Raw genomic sequence first — 21601 nt, forward strand, 5'->3', positions numbered from 1 at the left:
TGAAGGTGGGATTCTGTATCTTAGGGGAAGGGAGAGAACTCCCATATCCTAAAGGAAGGATACAGACTAGGGTGAGGTGGGGTAGAGAACTTTGCCATCAAGCCAATGGAAGCCTGCAAAAGGGATGTTCGAATACGGGGGCATGTTGGAGGAGCAGCCGAAGGGGGGGCCTTGCACGATATCCAGGTCTCATTTGGCTCCCTCCCACTGCTCTCTGTTGCAGCAGCTGGTACGCCGAGAAAAGGGGTGGGGGAAGGAAACATCTTTTCTTTCCTCCCCCTGTGGCTCCAGCCTCTGGTAAGCTGGATTACTCTGCCCGATATTCTAAATATTAAGCAGTATATAAATACCTGACTAAATAACTAAATAAATAACTTTGACTTCTGCTGCATGATATGGTTAAAAGGGGGGGGAGGAAACGAGCAGCCCCTCATATAAACTGTCTTTTCAGTAGCGTATATGGGGGTCTTAAATAAGGTTCAAATTATAGTTAGAACTACCTGAAAGTTCTTTTATTTTGACAGAGCCCTGGGCTCCTGCTGGGAGGAAGGGCGGGTTATAAATCAAATTATAAATAAAAATAAAGTGCAGTGATGAATACTCAGGCTTACAAACTGAAAGTAAAATGGACACAGGGCTGCTGGTCAGCAGAGGAAAAACAGGAGTGTGATGATAAGAACACAAGGAGAGCCCTGCTGATCAGGCCAGAGACTTGTCTAGTCCAGCATCCAGTTCTCACAGTAGCCAGGCTTATGGGGAGCCTGCAAGCAGGACCTGAGTGCAGCAGCACTGTACCCTACTTGTGATTCCCAGCAACAGGTATTTGAAGGCTGCCTGCTTCAGACCCTGGAGATAGATCATAGTGATGGATACCCTTATCCTCCACACATCTGCCTAATCTTATTTTAAAGCAAAGTTGGTGGCCATCACCACATCCTTTGGGATTGAATTCCATAGTTCAGCTATGCCTTGTTTGAAGCAGTGTCTTCCAAAATTCAGCTTCATTGGATGGCCCCGCTGCCCGGTTCTAGCATTATGGAAGATTACTATGATCTAACTAGAAAAGCTGAACACAAACAGGCATCAACAAAAATGGTTACCTCAACACAATAAACTGGAAAATGCTTCTTTGTTCAGAAAAGGAAGTACTTATGTCAACACCAGTCTTATTCATTTGACTCTTACAACTGATAACAGGACCAACTGAATAACCTATATTCTGCTGAGCACTGAACTATTTTGTTCTGCTCAACTTCTTAGTTCAGTGTAGAATGTCAGGAAGCCCATAACAACCCAATAGCCTTATTCATTCTTATTACATTGTCACAATCAGGTGAGAGGCTTAGATCAAAACAAAGATGGGGACTTTTTGGTTGTGGCACACGTCACATTTTACACTCAGATTTCAATGGGATGGGAGAACACCCATTATAAGATGTACAAATATAGGCTTTGGCTACATTCCAAATGCATACAAACCTAGCCAGTTTGGTTCTCTGATGTGCACCCTTGGACCTGTAACACAATGCATATTTAAAGTTATCCATTAATTCACGCACAGCGTTGCACACTCCCAATGCTGTCTTTATATCTCCTTTCCTGTCCCTGTTTTATCCTGCCAGTGCAATGGCTTCTGACTACCACCACCACTGAATCTGTTCACATGCATTAACACAATCCACATGTAACATATACATTGTGTTGAGAAAGGCAGCTGTAATGAACAGAACTGTAGAATAGCAGTGGTCAAGGGGCAGTGGTGTTGTGGTAATAAATCAGTGAGCAGTACAGAAAGGTAAGCACTGTGCTTTCCAAAGCCACTCCTGAATCCAAATCCTGCCTTTTATTATTTTTTAAAAAAATCTAACCCACCATTTAAGGATGCATTGCCCTCATAAGGTGGTTTACAGATAAGATTTAAAAATATATGAATACACAAAACAAATCCTATAAATATCAGATTCCTCAATTAATCAATGGCAACAGAAACCAAATGCAGACTGAACTAAAAAAGTTCTTTAAAAAACAAGTAATGATGGGTTCCAAACGTGGGGGTCACCACTGAAAAGGCTCTCTCCTGTGTAATTGGCAATGAAATTGCTCTTACTGGCAGGTCAGAGACCAGGTTTACATAGCCCTAATGCATAGTCCCATTGTGTTGATTATTGTTCCATGCTTTACCTGCATACATACCACCACAACCACCACTTTAAGACATCAAAGAACAAATACAAATTATCTTTTCCAACATCACTTTTAAAAATAAAGTGTAAAATGTTATTTAAATGTGCTTGCATCCTCTAACCACCATCCCCTGGCCATTTATTTTTTCTGGTGCCTACTGCCCACATTAGTGGGTGGTGATTTCATTTGGAACAAAGAAAGAAAAGAAATGGAAGCAGAGAAAGAAACAATAATTATGGAAGCAGAAAAGTACAATAATTATTATAATATCTGATAGGGTTATGTGTCCTCAATTGGAGCTGCAGTTTTGGTTCTAGCTAAAAAAATCAGATTCATTATTTAGAGACCCATTAAATGTGAAAACAAATATAATTGATCACCATGAAAGCAGTATCAGATTCATCAAAGAAATTTTATTTTAACATTATTTCTTCCTTTTTATCCCCTTCAAATTGTTTTCCATCCGCATATAAGAGGAGAGTGTGATAGATTGCATGAGGCAACTTTAAATTAAATTACAGACTGTTCTTCTTGGGGATGCTCCTTGGCTTCCTCTGTTCAGTACACTGAAGGGCAGCTCTTTGAAGAATTACAGCCGACAGCTGTTGATGGCTCTCCCTAATAGCCAAACAGTGCTTTATCTGATGGAAAGTGGTGTCCCCAAAGCCTGTTGAAATAAAGAGATATGTACTGGGCCTGATTTGCAAATTTGAAAAACACTGTTTGTTCAATCTCTTGTTCCAGGATGAAAGACACAAGTTGGCACTTGCATTTGCCTCCCTAGAGTTAAACAAGGGCAACACTTTGCATTGCCTTCCTTCTGTCATAGAATAACAATCTCTGCTTGTTCTCATGAAGCGTGAGTGAAAGATCAGTAACAGATGCTGTGTGTAGGCTCCCTATTTGGGTTTGCACCAGGTCGTAGGGTGTTCTGATAACCACAGTGAATGGCTTTGCTACACACTGTAAATGAAAATCAGTTGAGCCAAACCCAGTTAAAAATGGCCACACTTCAGTGTATGCATTCATTTCTACAAATGGAATTTTAAAAAAAGCTCAGATGTTGGATCAATCCAATCCTTCCAAGACATAATAGCAAGCTTTCAGAGTTGAACAAATTATTGTTTACATAATATAAGTTTTGCCCAACATAGAATTTCACTGCCTTAGAGCATTTACAGATACAGTAGGGCCCTGCTTTTTGGTGTTCTGCTTCTTGGTGTTCCGCTAATACGGCGGTTTTCAATTACAGTAGGGCCCCATTCATACAGCACTTGTTCCGCTTTTTCAATGTTTTTCAGCATGACACGCTCCGAGAAGGGCTTCGGGTGCCATTTTATTGCTGGTGTTCCACTTTTCGGTGATTTTCGCTTTTCGGTGGGGGTCTGGAACCTAACCCGCCATATGAGTGCGGCCCTAATGTGTACATAATTTCTGTAGTGACCCCATTGTGAAACACATTGCATTTTTCCTGTTCTAGATTTGCCTAAGAATGCCATCACACAGCAGTTTGCTTGGCTGCCAACAGGTGGTGCTGCAAATACAGCATGATGACAGACTTCTGAGAGCTGCTGGGGCTGGGGAGTGGCTTTAGTAACCTGTAAAGGGAGAGCGTGGCTGGCTTTGGCAAGGGGTAAAGGAAGGGGATGGGTGATGAGGTGGGTTTGGTGGGGATAGGTAGGGACAGGTTTGCACTGTGCTGACTGGCTCACCATTGTGTCAGTCATGAAGCCACTTCCCACCTCTTTTGAGCAGTGTAAAATAAGTGAACAAAATTAAATAATATGGTAATAATGTGAATTAATCCTGTAAACCAGTTATGGAATCATAGAGTTGGAGAGAGCCTTGTAGATATTCTGGTCCGTTACTCTGTCAAAGGAGGAAAGATATTTCATTTAGGCTGATTTGTTCTCTCTACTTATCAGAAATGGCTTAGGACATTTTGCTGCCTGAGACATCCCCCCCCCCGTCAAGATACATCATACCCAACATATTCTTTCGGCACCTAAAGTGGAGAATCCACAAGCACCTCTCCACCTCCTTGGCAGGAAAAATACAAGATTAATAAATTAAATAGCAATGTGCTGTTTTTTCACAATATTCCAAATCAGCTGCCTCAGGTGGCAATCTCACTATGTCTTATGGTAGGGCTGGCCCTACTCATGCCAGTGAACATCACATTCCTTTGATGCTATTTATTGTTTACTTTGTGTATTATACAAGGCTACTTAATAACATTGCTCTCTAGACTGCTCACAAATATAATGATAAGATACAAAGTGTGGCAGGTGGCAACTGCAAAGAGAACTTTTTTCTGTAGTGGCTGCTCACCTTTGAAATGTCTTCCCAAAGGAGGCCCACCTGAAGACCTCATTATTATCGTTTAGGAGCCAGGCTCCTAAAACACAGAAATAGTTATAGTCCAGCCCTATTCACCACTCCGTGATTTCAGTGCCTCTATCAACTTGCTATCAATGGTAGCCTGAACCATCCTGGCACAATTCTCCTTTAGATACCCTTATTGATTGGCCTCAGCACCACACAATCCCAGAGCTTGGAAAGTTCATTTTATAAAGGAACTAGTTCTAGTTCAGCATGTCCATAAAGAAGCTAATTCCAGTTTATGTTTGTCCCTTTAAAAATGAACTAGTTTGGTTCACACTGAGTTCCCAATTTCATTCCAGTTCATCCAAATGATCCTTGGCAGGCAGGCAGGCATGCATGCATGCATGCATAAATAAATAAATAAAAATCAATATACAGAATGTTATAAGCTGCTGTGCTGAAGTACTGATATAAAATAACAACAAAAAAACCATCAAAACACACAAACAATTTATTTTCCCAACAATTATGATCTTTAAGCTTCAAGGCCCAAAGGGTCTAAAGAGTACGAAACAAAAACGTAAGAGAAAGAATTTGAAAATGAACTAGAATTCTCCCTCCAAAATTAACGTAATTCACATTCAGTTAATGTGGCAATTATGGGAACTACCTTCAAGTGTAGTTCAGAGGGTTTTGAACCAAATCAGCAAACCGGTTAAACCAAACTGAACTAGTTCATTCCAAGCACTGCACAATCTAACAAAATTACATATAAACCAGTGCCACAAAAAAAAAGCACGCTTCGAGGGAGTTTAATACCAGTGTTTGCATTTTGAGACTATGTGTCCATTGTTCTGTTAAACTAATTCTACCACCTTATAGCTGCCTTATACTGAGTCAAACCATTGGCCAATCTAGCTTAGTATTGTCCACATCAGGGATGGCGAATCTGTGGCCCTTCACATGTTCTTGGATTCCACTCCCATCAGCCCCAGCCAGCATTTCCAATGGTCAGGAATGATGGGAATTGGAGTTCTACAACATCTAGATGGCCACAGGTTCCCATCCCTGACTCATTTGTACTCCAAAGCTGATGTTTCAGAGCTCTCCCTTTCCCGTTAATCCTGGTAACAGAGGAAAGAACTATATGTTACACCAGCAAATGAGACTTTCCAAACCTGCATTTGCCAGGTTAACAGAAATGTGGGGACAGAGGGGCATTTGTAGATGTAAATTTACTCATGGATGAGCATAAAAAGACCCCTGCTGGATCAGGCCAATGGCCCATCTAGTCCAGCATGCTGTTCCCACAGTGGCCAACCAGATGCCTATGGGAAACCTGCTGCCAGGACCAGAGCTCAGCAGCACTCTCCCCACCTGTGATTCCCAGCAACTGAGCCAGTGTGGTGTAGTGGTTAAGGTGTTGGACTATGACCTGGGAGACCAGGGTTTGAATCCCCACGCAGCCATGAAGCTCACTGGGTGACCTTGGGCCAGTCACTGCCTCTCAGCCTCATGAAAACCCTATTCATAAGGTCGCCATAAGTCGGAATCAACTTGAAGGCAGTATATTCATAGGCATACTGCGTCTGAGAGTGGAGGCAAGATATAGCCATTGTGCCTAGCAACCACGGGTAGGCTTATCCTCCACAAAGGGAAGAAGGCATTCTTCCCACTCCTCTGTCCACACCTGCAGATTCTTCTCTGGAAACACCTCCCTGGTTGGTTTTCCTCAAGCCAGGGTTATTTCTGGTCTTGAACCCTGAATGGGACAAAAAGAGTTAAGACAGGTCTGGAGTAGGGTTGCCAGGCTCAGGGCCTGAGACTGATCCTGTATCTTTAGGAGAAGAGAAAGTTAGCCAAGTGCAGGTGTTCTTGCAACACTGTAATGGGAAAAATCACAAGGTGGAATTCTCCCTTCCCCCTGCACAACTTTTAAAGATACAGAAGACCTCTTGGTTTCCAGGCCCAGCCTCCAAGAGGTCTTCTGTACCTTTAAAATAATTTAGCAAAACAAACACATATAGAGGGTGGGGGGGTGGGGGTGGGCTGGCAACCCCTGTGGGGGTGGAGGGAGGGCTTTGGTGACAGTAGGTGGGGTTGGCGAGTGAAGCAAGCAGCGGTAGTAGCCCCCTGTGTGTGTGTGTACTCACTCACCCACAAAATAGACACCCATGGTGTTGAGAAAATCTAGATTGTATTATAATTAAGATGTGCAAAGCTAAACCAAAGTATAGACAGCCATATCAAAGGTCAGAGAAGCTTCAAGGGACTAATTGCAATGTACTAGGACTAAGCGCAATGTACTAAAATAAGAACAAAGAAACTAGCTGGGAGTTCTGGTTTATCTTGTCTATGTAGATGTAACTGGCAAATAGCCACAAAGCGATGACCCGTCTTTAAGTTTAGTTTTCTTTGTTACAACTGCTTGAGCTGTTTGTAAGTTTCTATTGGCACATAGAGCATTGCTGAGATAAGGTATAAAAGGAGGGCCTGCTTTGTAAAATGCAGGCAGCTCACTTTTGCACATTAGTGTGTGAGTATGTCTCCATTCTGCAGAATAAACTTGGGTTGAACCCTCGACTGGCTGACTTCTCGTTCTTGGTGGTATATCAGAAAATGCCTACCAAGGGGAACGAACAGCAATATTTGCAACAATGGCAGAGACCCATTCACCCAGCAGAATGGTCAAAGATGGAATTATGCCAGAACAGTAAGTGTAGCATCCTGTTCTTAAGAGAAACACCTGAATGGTAATACTAATTGCCATTAATACAACTTCTCCCGTTGCTGGTGATTCACAAAGGAAATCCACCTTCTTAAGCAACATCACATCCCAGTCTGTGTCTGTTAGAATCGCTTGTTAATAGTTTTTTTTAAAAAAAATAATATGTTTTTAACCCTTTTTATGTTTTAAATATGTTTTTAAGGGTTTTAAAAAAATGTTTTTGACATTGTTTTGTTTTAATATATTTTGAGGTCTGTTTTTGTGATGTTTTGGGGTGTTTCTGGCATTTCTGTTTGCCACCCTGGGCTTCTGCTGGGAGGAAGGGTGGGATATAAATAAATAAATAAATAAATAAAAATCCCTTCAGGGTTGTAATATATATTTATATGCGAACTCTCCCACAAATAATGTCAGAAATCAGTATGCATAGGTTTTCTCCCACACTAAAATTTATATTATTAATCATGGAATCCAACCCTTCCCAAGTAAACTCATTTGGATTTATACTTTTGACTCTGTACATCTATAAAATCCAAATGTGCTATTTAAGGGAAAAGCTAGTTTGCAAAAGCAGACACCTCACAGTTTGAGGTGCTAAGGCCCTTGGTAGGCTTCAAAACCAGCCCTCCACATTTTATGCTGCAATAAATCAATATGATCCCTGGACTATGCTGGTGGATGAGGTGGAACATGAAAAGTTGAACATATGGGGCATGTTCCTTGCTGTTAGTAATGTTGGTTTGTATCCAGTGATGGGTTTGCAGTAGCAGAAAGCACTTATGGTCGCATAAGATGTAGCACTCAATTTTTGCCACTCTCCCTACCCTACCCACTGTAGCCCCCCTGAGCCCACCCCCCCTAAATCCACTCCTGACTGGTGGACCTTCTGGATTAGTGTGCAATATGGCACAGAGAGAGGAATGCATCCTTCTGCTAGTGCAAAGCAACCATTGGATATAACCCGTAGTCTATGGGCTCCTCTACATAACATTCTGTGTTATTCTTGCACTGTTATAGCAACACTGAACAGAATATTTGGAAAGTATATAGGAAATACCTCTTTATAAAGAAGGTATTGCCTCTAAATTCCAAATTGGAAAGACAGAAATGTAAGCTGTATGGCAGAGGGAGAAACCTAGTTTGTGGTATGAACTCTTAGGAGCAGAGGAGCAATCGGCACATCATCTGTGTACATATGTATATATTCACTGCAGGATTCCTAAGTGCATCAGATGAACTTCAGAACCCTTTCAAAACCTCTTTGCAGATGTGCCAGAATTTTTTATATCTCTTGCATGGTAATCATTTGATTATAAACTGGTGATTTCCACCACCTCCTCAGTACACAGGGACATAAGTAACTGCCTTATACTAGACTAGACCATTTGTCCATCTAGCCTGGAATCATCTATTTAACTGGCAGCAGATCTTCAGAGTCTCAAGAAGAAGTCTATCAACTCTTATTTGATGTTGGAATGAACCTGGTACCTTCCGTATGTAAAATGTGTACTCTGCTACTGAGCTATAGTCACTCCCATAGCTGTCCATGCTACAGCAAAACTATGCCCTGGCCATCATGTTGTGACAAGAACTTGGTCTAGTAATGCTGGACTGGAGTTTGATCAATTATATCTGAGATACAATTTTTTTTTGTCTTCTGGAAAGGATCTAAAATAATTAAACTAGGTGTATGGGAAGCTTGAATGTAGACATCTCCAGTATACTGCATACTTGGATCAATATCTTAAAGCAGTACAAGTATTGGTACCACACCTCCAAAAGTTACACCAAGAAACACATAAGACCAACAGTTTGCTATGTTTTTCTTTTTGTCCAATTTTTCTTTTTAGTGGCTAGTACATACTATATAGATCTAGAAATTCAGCAGTTGTGACTGAATGACTGTATGGCCTCAGCAATTCACTATGTGGCTTGTGACTGTTTTATAAGAAGCAAATGGTTCAAAACACAGCCGGCTTAAGATGTGCGGTGGCAGGATTAGACATGATTCAGTACAGGTAAAGGGAGAAGTGCTATCTCTAGCCAGACTCAGGAAAACTTTATAGTTTGCTGTGATGTAGTTTCCTGTTTGATTGTTGTTTTTCTCCTCCCCTTCCTCCTTCTTGCTGTGCTGCAGTTTGAATTCTCTATTGCCACATGGAGCAAACAGGGATGGTGCTGAAAACTATGGACTGAAAGTAACCTCCATTTGTTCTTTCTGATTTCCTAAGATGTGCCTAATATCACTGTATATATGAAGTGTTCGTGAGTAAACTATTTTTATATACTTTACTGGAGAAAACATGATTGCTTTATTTTGCTGAACTGTGTGAGTCACGACAGTGGGTGGAGAGTGGGACTGGTTATTGCTCATTGCGTTTTTGTCATTTTATTCTGTGGCCTGTGTTCCTCGCTGTGGCCTGTGTTCATCCCTGCAGCCTCGTTGCTGCCGCTGCGGCCTGCGCTCCTTGCTGCGCTTGGTACCTCCATTCAGCGACGACGTTGTTTGCTCTGTAGAGACTATTTGATACATCTCTAACATTTAATATCATCAGACGACGAGGTTCTTTTGTTGGGCAAAGTGAGGCTCTGGCGTTGGTGCCTGCCTGTATAGAGTGTGGGATTGTGTTGGTGTGTTTGGTTTTGAATGAATGTTGGTGTGTATATGTGAGTGTGTTTGATGTGAGTGAGTACGTGTGTTTGTATATAAGTTTTATTATGTGCCTAGGAAAGAGGCTTTTTCACCAATCGGGGGGACTTGAGGGGACCCCAATTAGTGTAGTGACGAGCAGAGGGAGGTATGGCGTTGTGCGAAGGACGTGCCAGGTAAGGGGAACGCGGCCCAGACATGTAGTGGCTGTGCCTTGTTCCGGTCCTTCTCACACCCGCAGGGTTGTTGGTTGTCCTCTCAGCCAACTCTTGGATCTCCAGTTGCTGCTTTTAAATGCCAGATCGGTACATAATAAAGCCTCCCTCCACCTTGCTGCTCAACGGCTTCCCTAACTGAGCTGACGGAAGTGGTCTCGGAGGTATTGCTGAGATCCCCTAGACTATTGGTACTGGGGGATGTCAACATCCATGCCGAGGCTACTTTATCCGGGGCGGCTCAGGACTTCATGGCTTCCATGACAACCACGGGGCTGTCCCAATATGTTAGTGGCCCAACACATGTGTCGGGGCATACTCTAGATCTTATTTTTGCTACTGGACATGGAGATGGTGATCTGGATGTGGGGAGTTTTACATCTCTCCCTTTGTCATGGACAGATCACCGCTTGCTGAAGTTTAGACTTACAGTGGCTTTTCCCCTCTGGAAGGGTGGGGGACCTATTAAATTGGTCCGCCCACAGAGACTAATGAATCCTGAAGGTTTTCAAAGGGCTCTGGGGGATTTTCCGGCTGATAAGACTGGTGCTCCTGTCGAAGGCCTGGTCGAACTGTGGAATGCGGAGAGGACCCGGGCTGTTGACATGATTGCTCCTGCACGCCCTCTCCTGTGTAGAGCTCATACAGCTCCATGGTACACTCCAGAGCTGAGAGCGATGAAACAAGATAGGAGATGGCTCAAGCGGAGGTGGAGGCGAACTCCTGACGGATGCAATTATGCGCTGGTAAGTGCTTCCACTAAGCAGTACTTAGGAGCGGTGAGGGTGGCAAAAAAACAACATTTTGCTGCCACTATTAAGTCATCTCTTTGCCACCCAGCGGAGCTTTTCAGAGTTGTCCGAGGGTTACTTCATTCTGGCCCTCAGGACATGGTAGGGTCATCGGTGGCCCACTGTAATGAGCTTGCTGGACACTTCCAGAATAAGATCTTATGCATCCGCCGGGACTTAGACTCCCAGTTTATAGCAGCTGATCCTAATGAGGCGTCAGGAGCGCGGTCTTGTCATGTTTTATTGGATGAGTTTCAGTTGGTTCAGCTCGAGGACATGGACAAAGTGCTTGGACAGGTACGTGCAACCACTTCGGTACTAGATCCTTGCCCCTCTTGGCTAATAAAATCTAGCAGGGATGGAACAGCTGGCTGGGCCAGGGAAGTGATAAATGCCTCTTTACGAGAGGGAGTGGTCCCTGGCTGTCTGAAAGAGGCGGCAGTGAGACCACTTCTGAAAAAACCTTCCTTGGACCCAGAAAATCTCAACAGCTACAGACCAGTAGCGAATGTTCCATTCCTGGGCAAGATCTTGGAACAAGTGGTTGCTGGCCAGCTCCAGGCGCTATTGGATGAAACCGATTATCTAGATCCATTTCAATCAGGTTTTAGGCCCGGTTTCGGCACCGAGACAGCCTTGGTCGCCCTGTATGACGACCTATGTCGGGAGAGAGACAGAGGGAGTGTAACTCTGTTGATTCTCCTTGATCTCTCAGCGGCTTTTGATACCATCGACCATGGTATCCTTCTGGAGAGGCTCGCGGAGTTGGGAGTTGGAGGTACTGCTTGGCAGTGGGTCCGCTCCTACTTGGCGGGTCGTCTCCAGAAGGTAGTGCTTGGGGAACATTGCTCGACACCGTGGGTTCTCCAATGTGGAGTCCGGCAGGGGTCAGTTCTTTTTAACATCTACATGAAGCCGTTGGGTGCGGTCATCAGGAGTTTTGGAGTTTTGGAGTGTGTTGCCATCAGTACTCTGACACGCAGCTCTACTTCTCCTTTTCATCTTCTTAAGGTGAGGCTGTCAATGTGCTGAACCGTTGTCTGGCCGCGATAATGGACTGGATGAGAGCTAGCAAACTGAGGCTAAATCCAGACAAGACTGAGATGCTGTTGGTGGGTGGTTTCTCTGATCAGATGGTGGATATACACCCTGTCCTGGACGGGGTTACACTCCCCCTAAAGGAGCGGGTTCGTAGTCTGGGAGTCTTTTTAGATCCTTCCCTGTCACTTGAGGCTCAAGTAGTCTTGGTGGCCCGGAACGCGTTCTACCAACTTTGGTTGGTAGCCCAGCTACGTCCCTATCTGAGCAGGGAGGACCTCACATCAGTTGTACATGCTCTGGTAACCTCGCGATTGGATTACTGCAATGCGCTCTACGTAGGGCTGCCTTTGAAGACAGTTCGGAAGCTACAGCTAGTGCAAAATGCGGCTGCCAGATTGATAACGGGGACCAAGCGGTCTGACCACATAACACCTGTCCTGGCTCGCTTGCACTGGCTACCAATATGTTTCCGGGCCAGATTCAAAGTGTTGGTTTTAACCTATAAAGCCTTATACGGTGCGGGACCACAATACCTGCGGGAATGCCTCTCCCAATATGAACCTGCCCGTACACTGCGTTCTACATTGAAGGCCCTCCTCCGAGTTCCGACTCATAGAGAAGCTCGGAGGGTGGTAACAAGAACTAGAGCCTTCTCAGTGGTGGCCCCCGAACTGTGGAATAGTCTTCCCGATGAGGTGCACTTGGTGCCGACGTTGCTATCTTTTCGGCGCCAAGTTAAGACCTTCCTCTTTTCTAAGGCGTTTTAATCTAATTTTTAACTTAGTTTTAAAATTTGCTGTAATTGATCTTAGATTTCTTATTCTTTTATATATGTTTTTGTTGTATTATTATGGGATCCTATGGTATATATTTGTATTTTTGTTGTACACCACCCAGAGAGCTATACTAGTGGGGCGGTATAAAAATGTAACAAATTAATTCTGCTAGAGATAGAACCACATAGTTGTTTTATCCCATAAACCCCAAAAGTATCTTTAAGCAATATATTTCTGATTGGAGAACTCGGGATCTGAACATATAATGATTGGACCAAGATGAAGGAGGTGTGAAAATTGGAGGGAGAAATATAAATAATTTAAGATATGCAGACAAAACCATACTACTAGCAGAAACCAGTAATGATTTAAAATGAATGCTGATGAAAGAGGAAAGCACAAAAGCAGGACTACAGCTGAACGTCAAAAAGACTAAAGTAATGACAACAGAAGATTTATGTAACTTTACAGTTGACATTGACCTTGTCAAGGATTATCAATACCTTGGCACAGTCATTAACCAAAATGGAGACAATAGTCAAGAAATCAGAAGAAGGCTAGGACTGGGGAGGGCAGCTGTGAGAGATCTAGAAAAGGTCATCAAATGCAAAGATGTATCACTAAACACTAAAGTCAGGATCATTCGGACCATGGTATTCCCAATCTCTATGTATGGATGTGAAAGTTGGACAGTGAAAAAAGCGGATAAGAGAAAAATAAACTCATTTGAAATGTGGTGTTGGAGGAGAGGTTTGTGCATACCATGGACTGCGAAATAGACAGATAATTGGGTGTTAGAACAAATTAAACCAGAACTATCATTAGAAGCTAAAATGATGAAACTGAGGTTATCATACTTTGGATACATCATGAGAAGACATGATTCAGTAGAACAGACAATAATGCTGGGAAAAACAGAAGGGAGTAGAAAAAGAGGAAGGCCAAACAAGAGATGGATTGATTCCATACATAAAGGAAGCCACATACCTGAACTTACAAGGTCTGAACAGGAAGGTTTATAACAGATGCTGTTGGAGTTCACTGATTCATAGGATCGCCATAAATCATAGTCGACTTGAAGGCACATAACAGCAGCAACATTACCACGCTAAAGAACAGCAATCTCATGCTAGTATTTGTTATCCTACAGACACTATGATCACATCCACACCATACATTGTGGCTTCCCCCAAAGAATCCTGGAAACTGTAATTCCAAGAACCCTTAACAAGCTAAAGTTCCCAGCATTCTTTGGGGGAAGCCACATGGTTCAAATGTGTGGAGTGGATATGGAGTACAGATCTCATTCTATATAGTTAGGATAGAACTATTGTTGGGAGTGCACCTACCCTACATTGCTCAGGTGTTTTAAAGCCACTCTGCAGCTGATTGATGTGATCAGGCCTTACCTACAAGGTAAGAAACTGACTAAGGGAGCAATCCAAGCCCAAGATCCACCAGGATGAACGGAGTTTGGAATAGACGGATCTCTGGCTGAACCTTGGCTCAGGTCTCTCATTCCAGCTCACCTGGAGATACACTAGCATACGTTCTCCATCCTGAGCCTCAGCAGGGGCTCAGCTAGTTCAGCCAGCTAAGCTGAGGGCAGGGTAAATCCTGAAAAAGGGGTGTTCTGGGGGAGTGATAGGTGCTTGGTGAGACAGGCAGGGGAAAGTTACCCCTGTTCCAACTCCATTCAGCTTGGTCATGTGGCCTAGAACCTAGCTGAAGTGACACTGGCAGAAAGTGGTAGTGTAAGTCCAACTCTATTTTAAAGGCTTGTTTTCCCTCCTGGCTCAGCCGGCAGTAGCCCCGCTACTGAATGGAATTTGGAGTAGGAATAAAATATACTAGCATAATTTATCCTGGCATAAATTTCGCTGGCTTCCTGTAGTCTGGATTACTGTACTCTGTAAGGAGCAAGCCTAACCATGCCTATTCAGATATTAGCACTATTGAATTCAGTGTGGCTGCATGTTCACTTACCAGGAAGTAAGCCCCATCCAGTTCAATGGAACTTGCTGTTGAGTAGACACATATAGGATTGTGCAATCTGTGTTTCATTTCTGCAGGCCTTAGACACCTGAATCTGTTTTTGGAAACTGGATTCAGGCCCTAAAAAAACTGAGTCTCCCAGAGCATGTATTTGTTGATGTTGTTTATCTTTGCACCTGCAGGCTAGATGGAGAGGAGAGTGCCTCAGAGCATCTGCAAGCATATTTCCCTTACAAATGAGGAATCTCATGTGTCTGGGATTAGGGGACAGCATCTGTTAATTAGTGATATTAGCAGGAGTCATAAATGCCAGAACTTACATTTCACTTCAAAATGCTAGCACGTAAAATATTAGGATTTTAAAAACTTTTTTATCATTGGTATAAATGACCAACCTATTTTTAAACATACTGAAGAAATTGTTTAATAGTTGCCACTGCAGATGATGAGATGCCAACCTATGATTCACAGGCTCCTCTTAGATATATTCAAGTTTTAGAGTGCAATCCTATGCATGCAATCAAGGGTCACTAGCCATTATGTTCTGCCTCCACTCTTACAGTCAGTATCTATACCTCAGTATGCCAGTTGCTGAGCACCACAAGTGGAGAGAATTCCATTGCACTCAGATCCTGCTTGTGGGCTTCCCATAGGGATCTGGCTGGTCATTGTGAGAAAAGAATGCTGGACTAGATGGGTCTTTGGACTGATTCAGTATGGATCTTCTTATTTTCTTATATCTATGTCAGTGGCCCTTATTCTTAGGAAAGTTTGAACAGAATTTTTGTGTATGTGTGTAAAAATAGAATTGTGTCTTAATGGAAAAAGGAGTGTGTTTTTAAGAATGCATATGACTTTTTTTATACCATCTTAATAATTACAATAGTGTTAACATAGGTCAATTGTTTAGAGGCACAGCAATATCCATGGTGTGAAAAACTAGTGAGTTATGGCCAGATACAGAAGTATTCCCAAGGAATGATCACTCATAATCTAAATTCCTAAACAATACTCCTGAGCTTCATTTTTGAGGCCTATTTACACCTAAATATGAGGATATGGGAACATGTGTCCTTGAAGATGTGCTGCAATGCCCGATAGCTCAGCCAGTATGGCCAATGGTCAGGGATGGTGGAAGTTGTAGTCTAGCAACATCTGGGTGAGATGAAAAATAATTGAACTGAGAGGCAGAACTCACAAGCTGGAAGGATGGGAGAGGCAGAATCACAGACCAGTATGAGGAATGAGCATCATGATAAAATCAACATTTGGTGACATTTTTAATGGAAGGCAATTTAGTCTTACTAGTTGATTTGGTAAGGCCCCGTAAGCTGATATGATCTACCTCCATTATCCAACCTTTACCTTTGTATAATTCTGATCCTTAAAAAAAAAAAAAAGATCTGTAAGCTATGAAGCTAATGTGAATGCATCTCTGTAGCACCTCACAGCTGCAGCTTTCAGTTGCTTCCAGGCATCTGGGCTTGGAGGTTTTCAGTAGGACCTTGTATGGCAGTTGGAGCAACTCTGGTAATACAGTGAGTGGTGCCAAAGCAGATGATTGCATTCAGGCTGAGCAACTGCCTTCAGGGTGTGGAGAAGAACAGCTGTTTAGAAGTGTATTGTTCCATTGTGATAATGAGTATTGCAGATACCACCAAGCCCTCAAAATGTGGAATGTGATTTGCTGGCAAATCAGTGAGCTGTCCACCAACCCAGATGTCTCAAAGTATCAACCAGCTGACACCAACCAGATGTGCTTAGAAAGTGGACAAATGAAATCTAGATCCATTTGCCAGCTTCAGGTGGCTAGCTTGTAAGAAGGCCCTCTAAAAATATGCATGCCTTTCAAACAACTGTACCTTAGATGGCACCTAGTTTAGGAACATAGGAAACTCCCTTGTATTGAGTCAATCATTGGTCTATCTAGCTTGGTATTGTCTATACCAGCCTTTCCCAACCATTGTGCCTCCAAATGTTGTTGGACCACAATTCCCATCTTTCCTGACCATTGGAAGTGCTGGCTGAGGCTGATGGGAGTTGTGGTCCAACAACATCTGGAGGCACACTGGTTAGGAAAGGCTGGTCTATACTGACTGGGAGCAGCTATGCAGAGTTTCAGACAGGGGTCTGTCCCACCCAACCGGGAGATGATAGGGATAGGACCTGGGACCTTATGCATGCAAAGCATGTGTTCTGTCACCGAGCCACAGCCCTTCCCCTTCTTTCACACTAACTTCTTTTGCAGTTTCCTGGTCTGCTATCCATTCCAACTGCTTATATGAGTTATGTAATGGGATTCAGTGTTGCCAACCAAAATATTCTAGTTTTCTTTGTATACACTGGTGGAGCTGCAGAAGCTAATGAATAAACACAACAGGTTCCTGCTGTAAGCCAAATTTGGCCAGGATGTTTATTGAGAGAGTTTCTATGTGCTTGGCTTTTAGGAGTTGAGAGCTCTTGGCTGCTCTGTGCTTTATGTACTTTTCTCATCAGCAAATGAGATTCACCATCAGTGCTTGAGAAAGTGCAGCTGACCAGCTGCAGACATACTTAGATGACGCAGATTATCTAGACCCACTTCAGTCTGGCTTCAAGCCTGGATTCAGCACAAAAACAGCCTTGGTTGCCTTTATTGGGGGAGTGACAGGAGGAGTTTTGTCTTGTTGGTTCGCCTTGATCACTCAGCAACATCCAACATCTTTGACCATGGTGCCATTCTGCAGCAGCTCTGTGGGCTGGGAATTGGGGGCACTGTGTTGCAGAGGTTCCATTCCTACTGCAGGGTTAATTCTAGAGAGAAGCATTGGCAGACTTCTGCCTCAGCTCCATGGCACTTGTACCATATATTTCTATCTTGTTGAACACTGTGGTGGACATCTATATGAAACTGCTGGGAGCTGTCACCTGGGTATTTTGGATATGGTCTCATCAAGATGTTGATAAGACTTAGCTCTATCTCTCCTGGTAGCTCTAATCATATCCCCACTGGGTAAAGGATGCTCTACTAGGGCCTGAGAAGTACTCACCATCTCCCTTCCTGGTCCTCTTGTATACTTGCTTCATATATTTTTATCTTGCTTTTCAGACAATTGTCAACTCCCAAAGCTGCTTATATCAATAATAAAAAGAAAAACAGGCCCTACCATCAGGCTTACAGATGAAAAGTCAAGACACAAAAGGGAACAGGAGCAGAAGAATAAGACTGAGGGAAAACCTCAACTGTTCTTCAAGGCCAGAACTAAGTACTAGCCCGTGAGCATTTCTACCCAATTCAGGCCAGGCTGAGTTCCCTTGCTTGTGTTTTCACTTAAGCAGCAGTTGGTGACTCTTGTTCCTTTGGCTAATGGATGGGGTCAGAGCATCCTTTCCCCTTGCTTCTGGGTTTTGCGTTCCAGGGCAACAGGCAGGTGGAGCAGTGTTTTCTCCAGGGTTGGGGAGCGAGCTCCTGCAGCTGCACCTTCTTTGGCTGATGGATGGGGCTGGGGTGGTCTCCCCCTTGTCATGATGGTCTTCCTGCGAGGCAGAGGGAGCAGCCCCCTACTGACCCTTGGTCCCCTAGAGGGCCAGAATATGCTGTTCTTTGGCTCTGCAATCCCATTCATAAGACAATTAAGTTGTGTTGTGCTGCACATTTTCTTTTATTCAGTTTCCCAACCTATTGAACACTTGATGTTCCCCAAGTCCTTAGAGACTGATGTCTCTCTGCATCTAAGAAGCTGGCTAACCAGCACTGGGACTGATCCTTCAGATTTCCCACAGGCCAAGTGTACAGATGAATTTTACCTGAAAAATTCTTCCCTTTCTTCAGAATGGACATTTTCTATTGCTAGAAAAGAGCTAGAGTATGTCTTTTCTCTAGGGCAGCCTTCCAGGTGTTTTAAACTATCATTTCCACCAGCCCCAGTTGGCATGCTACCTAGAACTAATGGGAGGAGCTGTAGTCCAAAACATCTGGAAGGAACCAGGTTGAGGAAGGCTGACCTAGAGCATATTTTATGCAGTTTTGTTTTATGTAGGTTTTGTTTTTAAGATGTAGTTCTGATTCAGTGCCAACAGCGAAAATGCTTCACTTCAGGCAGATTTGCAGGTCTAGGTAAGCAGAGAACTAATATGTGTAAACAGCCCAAATATGTACTCATTTGCTTGGGTGCAAGGCTAAATGTTTCAAAATACATTCAGGCACTTATTTTACCACAGACTTCTCTCTGACATGAGAATTATGGGCTTTAATGCGAACAATTTCAAATCCATTTATGCACTTAGTATAGCACTTGGAATTAGTAATGGGTTTTATCCTGAAGATACCCTTGGGAGGTTTCAAAATATAAGGGGCGTTAATTCTCACTTTACTGTTTGTTCTTGGGGGTATGTATACCTGAATACAAAATGCATGTTAGCTTGATCAAGTGGGAAGAGCACACGTGTAGAGAATTGGACACATCTGTTTCAAAATCTCAGAAGTGGTTGCTCTTGACTATGAACAAGAGGATTAACTGTGGTCTCATATTTTTTGGGGGGGTGTTGCATAGTGGTTAGAGTGTTGGACTATGATCTTGGAGACCAGAGTTCGAATTCCAACACAGCCATGAAGCTCACTGGGTGACCTTGGGCCAGTCACTGCCTCTCAGCCTCAGAGGAAGGCAATAGTAAACTACCTCTGAATACCGCTTACCATGAAAACGCTATTCATAGGGTCGCCTTAAGTCGGAATCAACTTGAAGGCAGTTCATCATCAACACCTATATTTTTATATCCCACCTCTTCAAGAGGCTGTTTGAGATGGGTTAAAGCACTAAAACAACAGAACCACCAATAAGCACAACCAATGATAAAAACAGCAACAACATTAAAACTGAACAGTGATACAGCTGCAGATAAAAGCTTAAAAATCCAAAAGCAACAGTCAGAAAAACAATACGGTTAAAAAGTCTGGGCAAATACAAACAATTTTATCTGACACTGAATACAGAAGAGTAAGCACCAGGAACGCAGATCTAGGAAGAGCATTCCAAGGATGAGGTGTCACCACTGAAAAGGCCCTTCCTACCATCTGCTTAACCTCAGTATGTGGAGGTTGCCAGGCGCAGCCTCTAAGATGTCTTCTGTATCTTTAAAAGTTGTGCAGGGGGAAGGGAGAATTCCACCTTGTGGTTTTTCCCATTACAGGGTTGCAAGAATACCTGCACTTGGCTGACCTTCTCTTCTCCTAAAGATACAGGATCAGTCTCAGGCCCTGAACCTGGCAACCTTAGTCTGAAGGGCCCTTGGTCCCAACCCATATAGAACTTTATAGGTCAATGCTGGCACCTTGAATTGTCTCCAGCAGCGATGCTGCAGAAGTTTGAACCAAGTGAAGTTTCCAAGAAGTCTTCAAAGGCAGCTCATATACAACACCTTATAGTTGTCAAAGCTGGATGTTACTAGGATGCAGCGATAACCATGGCAAGGCGACATACTTCAATATTCTTTGTTCTTTTCTGCCCTTGTAGGCTATGTATAGGAAAGCAAGCTTTCTCTCATGAAGGCTAGTATTGGCAACTAAGGGTCTGGATTCTGCTGTTTAATATATATATGAAATAGAACAACATGTGGTTAGCTTCTCTTATTCTACAAATAGTGTTCCAAGCCACTGAGAATGGAGACATCAGCTTGAATAGCTTTCTCTCTACTGGAGTAACTAAGGCTGCAATCTAATACACACTTACCTGGGAGTAAGTCCTGTTGAGCCCAGTGGAGCTTACTTCTGAGTAGATATGTACTGGATTACAGCCTTAGTCTCCCTGTAGACTCAGTACAGCCAGTCTCCATAGAGCAGCACCATGGAGCAGCAGCACCCTAAAAGAAGCCCCAGGCTCATGCTCAGTGATGTATGAAGCAGCACTTGTCCTAATAGGTTAGCATCCTGCCCTATGACTCAGCAGCCCATTCCTTTCATCGTTATTGTCAAGACTCTGATACTTTCTTCTTGACAGTGAAAATGCAGCTCCTGGCAAACTGTTGTTATTTCAGCTAAGGCTCATCAACCATCCCTCTGTCACTAAATGCCTCATTATGTGCAATTAATGGTCTGACTGAGAGAAGCTACAAAGTCGCTCTCCCTATGAACTCACTTTGAGGCAGCTGGGTTACTTCTAGTGACTTTTTAATGTTGTCAGGTTCATTACCAAGTGCAGCTGGGTAAAGGGGGGGGGAGAAGGAAGGAAAAACACAAAGCAAAGAAAACCTAGAACTTATGCAAATATGACCAAACAGTTCTGGGCAGTGCATTTGATGGACTTGACATTTGCATTCCTTAGAGAACCTAAAAAGGTATTGTGGGATTTGGTCAGTTTCAAACTATTTATTATATACCTGCACTGTGTCTTACAGGCACAGCTCCTTCTTATAATGTTAATTGATAACACCCACCCCCACCCACACACCCACACACCCACACACCCCACCCCCACCCCCACGCCCACGCCCATGGCAAACTGACCTGATAAGGAAAACATAGAAAGAAAACATAGAAAGAGTTTGGCTTCTCTCCCTCCCTACTAAATTTCTTGTTATTATGTGACAAGTATATATATTTGAAGCAAGTCTGATTTGTCTTGCTCTCTTTGAGCTCTTCCATAGACTATCTCACCAAAACTTGACTACACACTTCAGGCGGAAAAGCAATTATCTTCAGCCTGCAATCCTGTAGCTACTTACCTGGGAATAAGCTCAATTGAGCCTACTTCCTGTTAAATATGTGTATTGTTAGCCACTCAAAAAGAACAGTAAGTAGCTGCATGCCTAAACATACCTAAAAGCAAGATGTCCCATGTGTATATTTCTTTGTGACAACAAATAAACAAACAAATCCTCAGATCTCTCTCATTTGAAAATCCAGAAATCTCTGGCAATGA

At 43.2% G+C, this 21601-nt stretch overlaps 1 long non-coding RNA gene across 1 annotated transcript; it reads right to left on the reverse strand.

Moving 5' to 3' along the window:
• Window positions 1–2621: 2621 nt before the first annotated feature.
• Window positions 2622–21266, reverse strand: LOC133385923 (uncharacterized). Its single transcript, XR_009763020.1, has 3 exons — window positions 21187–21266; window positions 14697–14888; window positions 2622–2851 (listed from the first exon to the last, which is right to left on the reverse strand). It is a non-coding gene; the product is annotated as an uncharacterized LOC133385923 (long non-coding RNA).
• Between the last annotated feature and the right edge of the window lie 335 nt (window positions 21267–21601).

This window comes from Rhineura floridana, chromosome 5 (genome assembly GCF_030035675.1).
Source record: "Rhineura floridana isolate rRhiFlo1 chromosome 5, rRhiFlo1.hap2, whole genome shotgun sequence".
In the NCBI taxonomy this organism is placed as follows: Eukaryota; Metazoa; Chordata; class Lepidosauria; order Squamata; family Rhineuridae; genus Rhineura; species Rhineura floridana.